The sequence below is a fragment of the Diuraphis noxia genome, unplaced genomic scaffold, assembly GCF_037042655.1.
Source record: "Diuraphis noxia isolate RWA-SAM2 unplaced genomic scaffold, SU_Dnox_SAM2 contig0001, whole genome shotgun sequence".
In the NCBI taxonomy this organism is placed as follows: domain Eukaryota; kingdom Metazoa; phylum Arthropoda; class Insecta; order Hemiptera; family Aphididae; genus Diuraphis; species Diuraphis noxia.
The window spans coordinates 82083804-82094470 of NW_028301711.1; positions in this window are offsets into that span (position 1 = coordinate 82083804).

A 10667-nucleotide genomic window follows, 5' to 3' on the forward strand; every position below is an offset into this window, starting at 1 on the left:
GATACGAAAGCATCTACAAAAAGTAAAGCTGCTGGTATGTCTAATTTTGAAAAAAAAAAATCATATAAAATATTTATTTTAAATACTTTTAGAGCAATTAGTTACTGATGAGTTTACTGACATAGACGATTTATTGGCAAAAACTCCATCATCTTTTCCCTTCCTCTTCTTTCCAACCAAATGAAGCTCCTATTACTTCTGTTGAGAATAGTATGACTTAAAATTTATATCCTATATAATATCTTCCATTTTTTTTATAATTTGGATAAAAATAAGTTATTATAAAAATTAGAATTTTTAAATTGTATCTTATAAGCATAAAATAATCAGTTTTTTTGAATTCTTAAAGATCAATCTGCTTGCAAAATTATTAAGGAGGTTGAGAAAAATGACAGCATCCAATCTTTCCCTAGTCCAGTGTTCCCTGAACCTAATCTGTCAATTAATTCCTCATGTCATGGTCCGCAATCTTGTAAGTATCATAGGTGTATTTTTTTATCCTAAGAATACTTATGCAGTTATTTATTTGTATAATCTTTTCATTTTCAATAGGTAAGTATCACATTATAGCAATGTATATGGTACACAATATTGTTTAGTGAACTTAAATTATTTATATAACAGTGTACTAACAGTATTTTCTGTTCATATTTATTTTTAAAGCAATTACTAGTAAACGCACACCATCAGCTGCCCGGTTAGATGAAGGTAATGTAATTGCTAACAGGTTGGCAGACTTGGGAGAACGAAAACTGTTGGCCAAACAAAAATATTTGGACCAAAAACTTAAACTTTTGGCAGAACAAAATGAATATTTGAAATTTATTAGAGACTCCTTGCTTTCAAACCACAATGAAAATAGTAATATCATTTTTTAATTTATAATTATTTTTATTCATAATCCTATTAATCACTATTTTTTTCACTATATTAATTTCAGTTGAATTATAATATTCAACATAACCATACAGGAACAGATCTAGTTCAAAGTTATCTTTCTATATTTCTTAATATATTTATATCCTATAAATGCAGTTTTCTATAAATTTCTAGACTGCATTTGTTTAATATTTTATAGATCATCATCTGCAATCATCTCATAATATCTTATTTTCTTTTAATATGTAGTTACTGTTTAATTAGATTTTAAAATTATATTAATTAATATATCTTACATAATATGTGTGTATATTATATCATTTAATTAAAAACTATCTAACTAAACATAAATGTGATAAAATTATTTTTATTATTTTACAAGTATTGGTAAACATATAATATTTTGTTTATTTGTTTTTATTAATCTTTTTATTTGTTTATTTTTTCTAGCATAATAGCAATGGTTTCCTTTCTACTTCCATTCTTTTCAATCACAATTCACCATGTCAAAATTTGTTTTTTTGTTACACATTTCTTATTTCCCCTTTCATGTTTATAAATCCTTCTAACATTGTTCACTCTATCCTACCAATGCGGTGCTTAATATGGGTAGTGCTACTAACTAATATAACTCATACTAAAAATTAAATAATTAAAATATGTCCTATATGTTAACAGAAAAAATTACCATTCAATTAATACTCAATTAGTAAAATACTTTAATAACACTTATTTTCAAAATTAAATAATTATTGTAATACCAACCATGTAATCTAAAAAACGACAAAAACTGTTGTTATGTAAATTACTTACCTACTACCATTTTTGTTGTATTACAAAACAGATTTGTGATACGAATTTAAAAGTATTGAGTGTTAATGCTCTGTTTCCGGGAAGTACACACGATAGCCACATTTGGTAAATGAAACTTCGGCTTAACTATCCCACTTATAACTTGTAAGACAGAACCTAAAGTTGTTAGTATATACTATCTTTTTATAAAAATATGATTTTTGTTGTTAAATTTCTCTTTGTCTGTTGTCTCACACAACTAATAGGTTAGGTTAATTATTTACACGTGTACTTAAATAACACGAACTTGTACACCTGTAATTTTAGTTACACGAACTAATACACGTATACCAAAACTACACGCACCGCAACTAGGATTCTTGGGGCCCCGGACACAGTCAATGTATAGGGCCTTGAGATCTATGTATATATTTTTTTATAAGTTACCTATACATAATTAATAATGATGGTGATTTTTTTTAAAAAAGCCTAAAATATAATGCGAAAATAAATAAAAAATAAATTAAATATATTTTATTTTATTTAAACATTGCACTACAGTTATGTAATTATTTAAAATAGACGCAGAGTACGTCGGGGCCCCTTGAGCCAACGATTAGCGGACCTCTACAGGGGCATTGTCCCGGCTGCCCCTGTGGTTGTTGCGACACTGGTCTAGACTCTAGAGTCTCAAATAGGTAACTTCCGGGAATTAGGTAACTAGTGCCCACAAAGTAGTGCCTGTCTAGACTCAAACAGGTGATTCCTGGGAATCACCTTTTTAGTTCCCAACCATATCAACCAAAATAGGAAGTTCTGGGAAGGTCTTATTGTTTCCTGGTAGGAAGGTCTAAACAGGATCCAATCAGGAACCTAGTACGAAGATCCTGGGACGGTCGGTGCTGTTAGGGTGAGTTCCATTATGAGGTGAATAAACTGATATATTAATACATTAATTAGTGTACCATGGTTTGTAAGATTAAGGAATATACATAAAATGGAATATAGGTTAATATAGTAGTAGGTAACTGTAGTAGGTACTCAATTATATAGCTACAAGCATCAAATAATGAATTGTCTCATTAAATATTTGAGTACATTTAGAAAAAATATGTTAACAACACTATTCAATTATTATTGTAAAAATATATTTATTTACATGTTTCTGAAATATTACTTAACTATATCTTAGAAATCTGTGGTATCACATATTGTTAAAATATCTTAAAAAACATATTTCCACAATATGGAATTTTCTGCCACGAGTCGTTGTCACAATATTGCTTCATTATTGTTAACACTTAAATCACATAATTAAAATACAAATTTAAAATATTTTCGTGTTCACAGAAAATATTGATAACATAATATGTGTAAAATATTGTAATGCTGGGTCGAGTGCATTTGGGTTTGTAAAAGGAGCGAAATTAATATTCCTATGTAAGTCAGGGACAAATATTGATTATCATACTCAAATTAACTCGAAATTTTTTAAAAAATGGTTCATTGAAATGCTGCAAAATTTGGGAGAACCTTGTGTCATTGTAATGGACAACTGCCCTTACCATTCTGTTCTAGTTCAAAATTATCCAAAAGCAAATGAAATTAAAGCTACTTTTCAAAAGTGGCTTACAGAAAATGGTGAGGAATTCGCTTCATATGAAACACTCAGTGAGCTACGAGAATGGGTAAAACTTTTAAAACCGTAAGACAAAAGGTATGAACTTGATGAAATTGCTTTGAAAATGGGACATAAAGGCATACGGCTACCCCCATATCATTGTCAATATAACCCGATAGAGTTGATATGGGCCCAAGTTAAAGGTGAAATTGCAAACAAAAACAACAGTTTTAAAATCACGGACGTTGAAAACTTAGCAAATATTGCCATAGAATCCGTAACTGTAGACAATTGGAAACGTTGTGTTGATCATTGCGAACGTCTTCAAGAAGAAGACTTTATTAAAGGAGGATTCAGGGACCAGATTTTAGAGCTAATAGTTTTGACAATTAACCCGAAAGACAGTAGTGAAAGCGAGGATGACGACGAAGAATCATTTCAATTGTAAATATAAATTTCTAGAAATGTTAGAATATTAAAATATGTTATAATTATTGTAAATATGAATGTTGAATATCAAAATAAATTGTATATAGTGTATATATTATGTAAATAATAAAGTGTATTATAATAAATAATATAATGTATAATAAAATAAATTATACAATAAATAATATAATAATTTTTATTCATATTTTTTAAAAACCGTGCAATATTCCAAATTGCCGAGTATTTGTGTGCAAGTTTTGAAAACCGCGGATCACCGAAATTTCGCCACTGTGGAGTTGCTAGGTATTTTTTTCGTCTTTTAAATAATAAAACGTAATTTATAATATTTTATTGTTAATTATATTCCATTTTAGATTCTGAACGAAGTGATGAATGTATTGATTTTACAATGATGTGTGTTTTTTTTTTCGTATCTGTGTACAGCATAACTAGTCGAAATAATGCTTCGATTTCAAACTTTAGGAGTGGTTTCCGATGTAAAATTGAAGATCCTTGGTGCATTATAGAGGTCAAAATTAAACATTTTCCAACAGTTTTAAAAAAAATCGAGAAAAACAAAAAAAAAATGACAGAAAAACTGGAATTTTTACGCAAAACCAGTTTTCGACCAAATTGATTTTTTTATATGGTTGTAATTCAAAAACTAATCACTGTAAAATGTAAATACTTGAAATATTGACCAAATGTTTATGTCAGTGTTATATATATAGTTTAATTTTCAAAAAGTTTTGACTTTTTTTGAGTTATTTATAGACCACTGAAATTTTCAATTTTTTTGAGAATTTTTTTTTGAAGTGTCGGTAAAAAAGTGTTGGACGACCAAAAAAACTTGCAAATTTAATACAAGGTTCCTTATAAGTTTTTCTTATTGTAGCTAAATATAATTAAAAATCGTTAGTCACAATTTTTTGTTATAAGCGTTTATAGTCCAAATTTTTACGAAATCTGTCAAAAACGCGGAAATTTGCAAGTAATTTTGAAGTTGAAAAATCATAAAATGTTTTGTGTTTGTAACTAAGGATCAAAAATACAACACTAAGTTTTCAGTAAGTTTTCCTTCAAGTAGCTATAAAGAAAACTCGAAGCATCATTATAGCAAAAATTTTAAGTGCGTTTGAATTTTAAATTTTTACAAAATAGCGTAACGATAACGATTTATCCTCAAACGATTTTAAACATTTGTTATTATTCAAAAAGTATAAGTCGTAGATACTTGAAAATTTTACCAGTTATTTAGATTGGCATTTTCTTTACATGATTTAATTTTCAAAATATTTTGACTTTTTTTGAGATATTTATAGACAACTGAAATTTTCAATTTTTCTGAAAAATTTTTTTTGAAGTGTCGATAAAATATTTTTGCCCCAATCAAAATACATGAGAATTTAATACAAAATTTCTCATAAGTTTTTCTTATAGTGATTAAAAAATTATAAGAATACATACGCACGATTTTTTTTTATTATCATTTGAAGTTCAAAGATTGACAAAAATTCGTCAAAACCATGTATATATATTTTTTTGTGTCTGTCATCACGTTTTGGGGCGGTAAAAGTGCTTCGATTTTTGACTTCAGTACCTCGTTCGATCAGAAAGTAAATCTAGTTTGTACTTTTTGGGGGTCAAAACTAAAAAATGTTCAATATTTTTCTAAATAATCAGGATAAACAAACTAAAAATTAAGGGGAAAACATGAAATTTTACGTGCAGTCAGTTTTCGACAAAATCGATTTTGATTTTTGATGTAACTTTAAAACAAATGATCATTGATACATGAAATTTTCACCGAATGTTTATATGAGTATATTGTATCCACTATGAAATTTTCAAAATTTTTGACTGAAGTTAAACTATTCATAGGTATATGCAATTTTCGATCATTATTAGTTTTTTTTAAATTAATATCGATAAAAATTTACTTTTTGGGTAGAAAATCTTGAAAATATAATACAAGGCTCTTAACATATTATTACAATAGCAGTTGAAAATTAAAAGAAAGCTAAGCTAGAAATTCATAAAAAATTTTCTTTTTAAATCTAAGATTAGAAAATTTAATACAAGATTCCTTACAAATTTGTCAATCTTTATCACAAAAAAATTGTCCACCAGAAATTCAAATTAAATTTTTATTAGCATTTGAATTTCAAATATTTACAAAAATTCGTCAAAGCCATGGATATTTGCAAATTATTTTGTAGTTCAAAATTCATAATATTGTTTGTATTGATATCTATAAGGTTATAAAATTCAACACTAAGTTTTCCATAAGTTTTGCTTCAAATAGTTATAGAGAAAATTTGAAGCGTCATTATAGGAAAAATGTTTTGAGCGGTTGAGTTTTAATTTTTTATGAAATCGCGTAATGATAACGATTTATCCTCAAACCAGGTATTCGTATATCTATGATAATATAAGGTATTATGAATTATGATAACTACACTAATTGATTAACCATGCCTTATGCAAAATGCGTCTTAATTGAAAAATAAAATATTTGTTTCAAAATAGAATATATGACAATATTTAAATATAATATATTATCCTAGACTGACAAATCATCTCCGTTCATAATCGTTTTTCGTATACAATGATACCTATCATTGCATTTAAATCTAACCTACCCTAGTCAGAGGTCTACCCAACCACCTTATGTACAGCAGAGTGACCCACTTACCCGCTTTTTTTTTATTCTGTTAACAGGAACGTCAAAAAATATTTTTATTAATTTCACCAAATTTAAGTTGTATGCTATACCCAAATAATGAAGATTTTTTATGGCAATTATCAAACATTTATTTAGAAATATTCTTCAAAACTTCTTTATTCTATGAAATTTACTGGTGTATCATTTTACCTTACTATGTCATATTAAACTACTCTCCTCTACACAGTGTGGATAAAATTAATTATGTCAACTTCGTGAAAAGGTAAAAAAATTGTCTGTCAATATTTGAAATTAAAATGCTAATAAAAATTTAATTTGAATTTCCTGTTAACATTTTTTTTGTGATAAAGATTGACAAATTTGTAAGGAATCTTCTATTAAATTTTCAAATCTTAGATTTAAAAAGAAAATTTTTTATGAATTTCTAGCTTATAATAATTTGCGAATTTTCGCGATTTTTACGTATGTTGTTAAAATTTAAATTTAAATGCTTGTAAAAAAAAAATGTGACTATACATTTCTTTTATTTTTCAAATGCTATTGTAAATATATTTTAGGAGGCTTATATACAATTTTCAAATCTTAGGTATAAAAAGAAAAACTTTTATGAATTTCGATCTAAGATAATTTGAACATTGCCGTAATTTTTATGTACTTAGTTAAAATTTGAACTTCAAATGCTAATAAAAAAAAATCGTGCATATGTATTCTTATAATTTTTTAATCACTATAAGAAAAACTTATGAGAAACTTTGTATTAAATTTTCATGTATTTTGATGGCGCCAAAAATATTTTATCGACACTTTTTAATTTTCAACTGCTATTGTAATAATATGTTAAGAGCCTTCTATTATATTTTCAAGATTTTCTACCCAAAAAGTAAATTTTTATCGATATTAATTTTAAAAAAACTAATAATGATCGAAAATTGCATATACCTATGAATAGTTTTAACTTATGTCAAAAATTTTTGAAAATTTCATGGTGGATACAATTTATTTACAATGTATTATAATACATATTAATAAAGTTAAACAAAAAAGAAAATTAGAAACTAAAAAGTGGGTATCGATCTGCTGTACATTAGGTGGTGGGGTGGACCACTGACTAGGGTAGGTTAGATTTGAATGCAATGATAGGTATCATTGTATACGAAAAACGATTATGAACGGAGATGATTTGTCAGTCTAGGATATTATATTATATTCAAATATTATCATATATTCTATTTTGAAACAAATATATTATTTTTCAATTAGGACGCATTTCGAATAAGACATGGTTAATCAATTTTTCCAAAAACATTGCATGCATGTAGTTATCATAATTATTCATAATACCTTATATTATCATAGATATACATATACCTGGTTTGAGGATAAATCGTTATCATTACGCGATTTCAAAAAAAATTAAAACTCAACCGCTCAAAACATTTTTCCTATAATGACGCTTCAAATTTTCTCTATAACTATTTGAAGCAAAACTTATGGAAAACTTAGTGTTGAATTTTATAACCTTATAGATATCAATACAAACAATATTATGAATTTTGAACTACAAAATAATTTGCAAATATCCATGGCTTTGACGAATTTTTGTAAATATTTGAAATTCAAATGCTAATAAAAATTTAATTTGAATTTCTGGTGGACAATTTTTTTGTGATAAAGATTGACAAATTTGTAAGGAATCTTGTATTAAATTTTCTAATCTTAGATTTAAAAAGAAAATTTTTTATGAATTTCTAGCTTAAAACAATTTGCGAATTTTTGTGATTTTTACGTATTTTGTCAAAATTCAAAATTTTAATGCTTATAAAAAAAAATTGTGACTCTGAATTACTTTTATTTTTCTACTGCTATTGTAACAATATGTTAAGAGCCTTGTATTAAATTTTCAAGATTTTCTACCCTAAAAATAAAATTTTTATCGATATTAATTTTTAAAAAAAGCGGGTAAGTCGTGGATGTCGCTCTGCTGTACAGTAGGTTACTGTAATGGATGGGATTAAATTTGAATGCAATGATAGGTATCATTGTATACGAAAAACGATTATGAACGGAGATGATTTGTCAGTCTAGGATAATATATTATATTTAAATATTGTCATATATTCTATTTTGAAACAAATATTTTATTTTTCAATTAAGACGCATTTTGCATAAGGCATGGTTAATCAATTAGTGTAGTTATCATAATTCATAATACCTTATATTATCATAGATATACGAATACCTGGTTTGAGGATAAATCGTTATCATTACGCGATTTCATAAAAAATTAAAACTCAAACGCTCAAAACATTTTTCCTATAATGACGCTTCAAATTTTCTCTATAGCTATTTGAAGCAAAACTTATGGAAAACTTAGTGTTGAATTTTATAACCTTATAGATATCAATACAAACAATATTATGAATTTTGAACTACAAAATAATTTGCAAATATTCATGGTTTTGACGAATTTCTGTCAATATTTGAAATTCAAATGCTAATAAAAATTTAATTTGAATTTCCGGTGGACATTTTTTTGTGATAAAGATTGAAAAATTTGTAAGGAATCTTGTATTAAATTTTCAATTCTTAGTTTATAAATTATATTAAGAGTTATAGTTTTTATAATTATTATATATTTATTTAGATGGACGGTTGATCAATTAAAATTTAGATTAATTAATATTATACATTTTTATTCATGATTTTAGTTGTTAACACTTTTAGTAAATAAAGAATTTTAATATAATACCTATGTAATAAAAATATTAATAGTTACAAATATGAGGCTTATACGTGAGTTAAGCTTATACCAGATGTAGGTGGAATTTTAATAGTACATAATAATAATTATAGGTCTTAAAATTAATTTTTTGGAATAGCTGTTCCATTGAGTTATTGTGGAGAGTTAATTTACGGGTTGGGAAGTGGTCCTTTGTTACGATATATACACAGCCGCCACGTATTTTCGTATACATGACGATCACAGACCACAGTGTAACTGTAAATAGGTCTTTGGTAATTGGGACTAAGTCCAAGTTCTGAGTCAGTTAATCATTGTTCATTGAATAACCAGGTTTCAGTTAGTACCTACAATAATGTCATAATTGGAAACGGTAATTAAATAAATCTATATGTTTTGTATAAATAAATTTAATCTAGTTTTGATGCCACGAGTGTTGTGATCATATATATAAAGGTCATTACTATATAATCATTATATTGTGATTGTTCGGACGTTTTTGAGATAGTCGGTAAGCCATTTAGGTATAATATAATATTTAATAAATATACTGTTCACAAGCGTTTTTTCTTTATTTTAATTCCAATAAAATAAACGAGATATATTTACGCTGTAGTAGTTTTAGGTTCAATGACTCCAATTAAATGCGAATAGGTAGTACTAAGTCTACCTAGTATTCATAGTAGGTAATAAGTTTCCTTTTTACTCTTGAAATTTGAAATACGTCAGTAGTAAGACTCGATGGTGTTGTTACCACAGATATATACAATAATAATTATTGTATATATCTGTGGTTGTAACTTAGAAATTTGTAGATTGAGCACGCTCAACTTCAGATAACTCAAGTTCTAGTTTTTTGAACATTCGCTGATTTATTTTCATTAATAAAATCAGTTAGTTGGGTAGAGTTAATAAATAGAGTTTTGGTCAAAATACATGCATTTTTTTATCTTGGGATTTGATAAGCTCATAACAATTTTTAAATCATTTACTATTTCAATGAGTTACTTCAATGTTCCATATTATGAACCCATAGTTGAAATGTAACGTCGTAAACCTCTGCGTTATGTATTTATTATAATTTATCAACTAAAGTAGTAAGAGTGTAAGACTATATTATGGTATAATATACCAAATATTGGTTCTTGACCGGTGTTCCGTAAAAATTTTAAAATTAGTAATAAAAACACTTTTAACTAAATTTTTAGTTTTATTGTCTAAACATTTTGACTTTGATGGACTCCCAAAACACAAAAATATAAGCGTGTATAAAATAATTTAAGGTTTTGTTGGTTTATTTTTGTACAAAAATATGTTGTCGTTAACATTCTAACTATGTATGTATACAATTTAAAAAAATCATAATAATATCTAATTAGGCACAAATCACATAATCACATATAAAGTTACCGAAATAATTGCAAAAGAGTTAAAACAACAAACCATAGTAGAGAGTCTGATTTTACCAGCATGATCATTGTTCAGAAATAGTTCAAATTATGTATGGCGATAATGCAAAA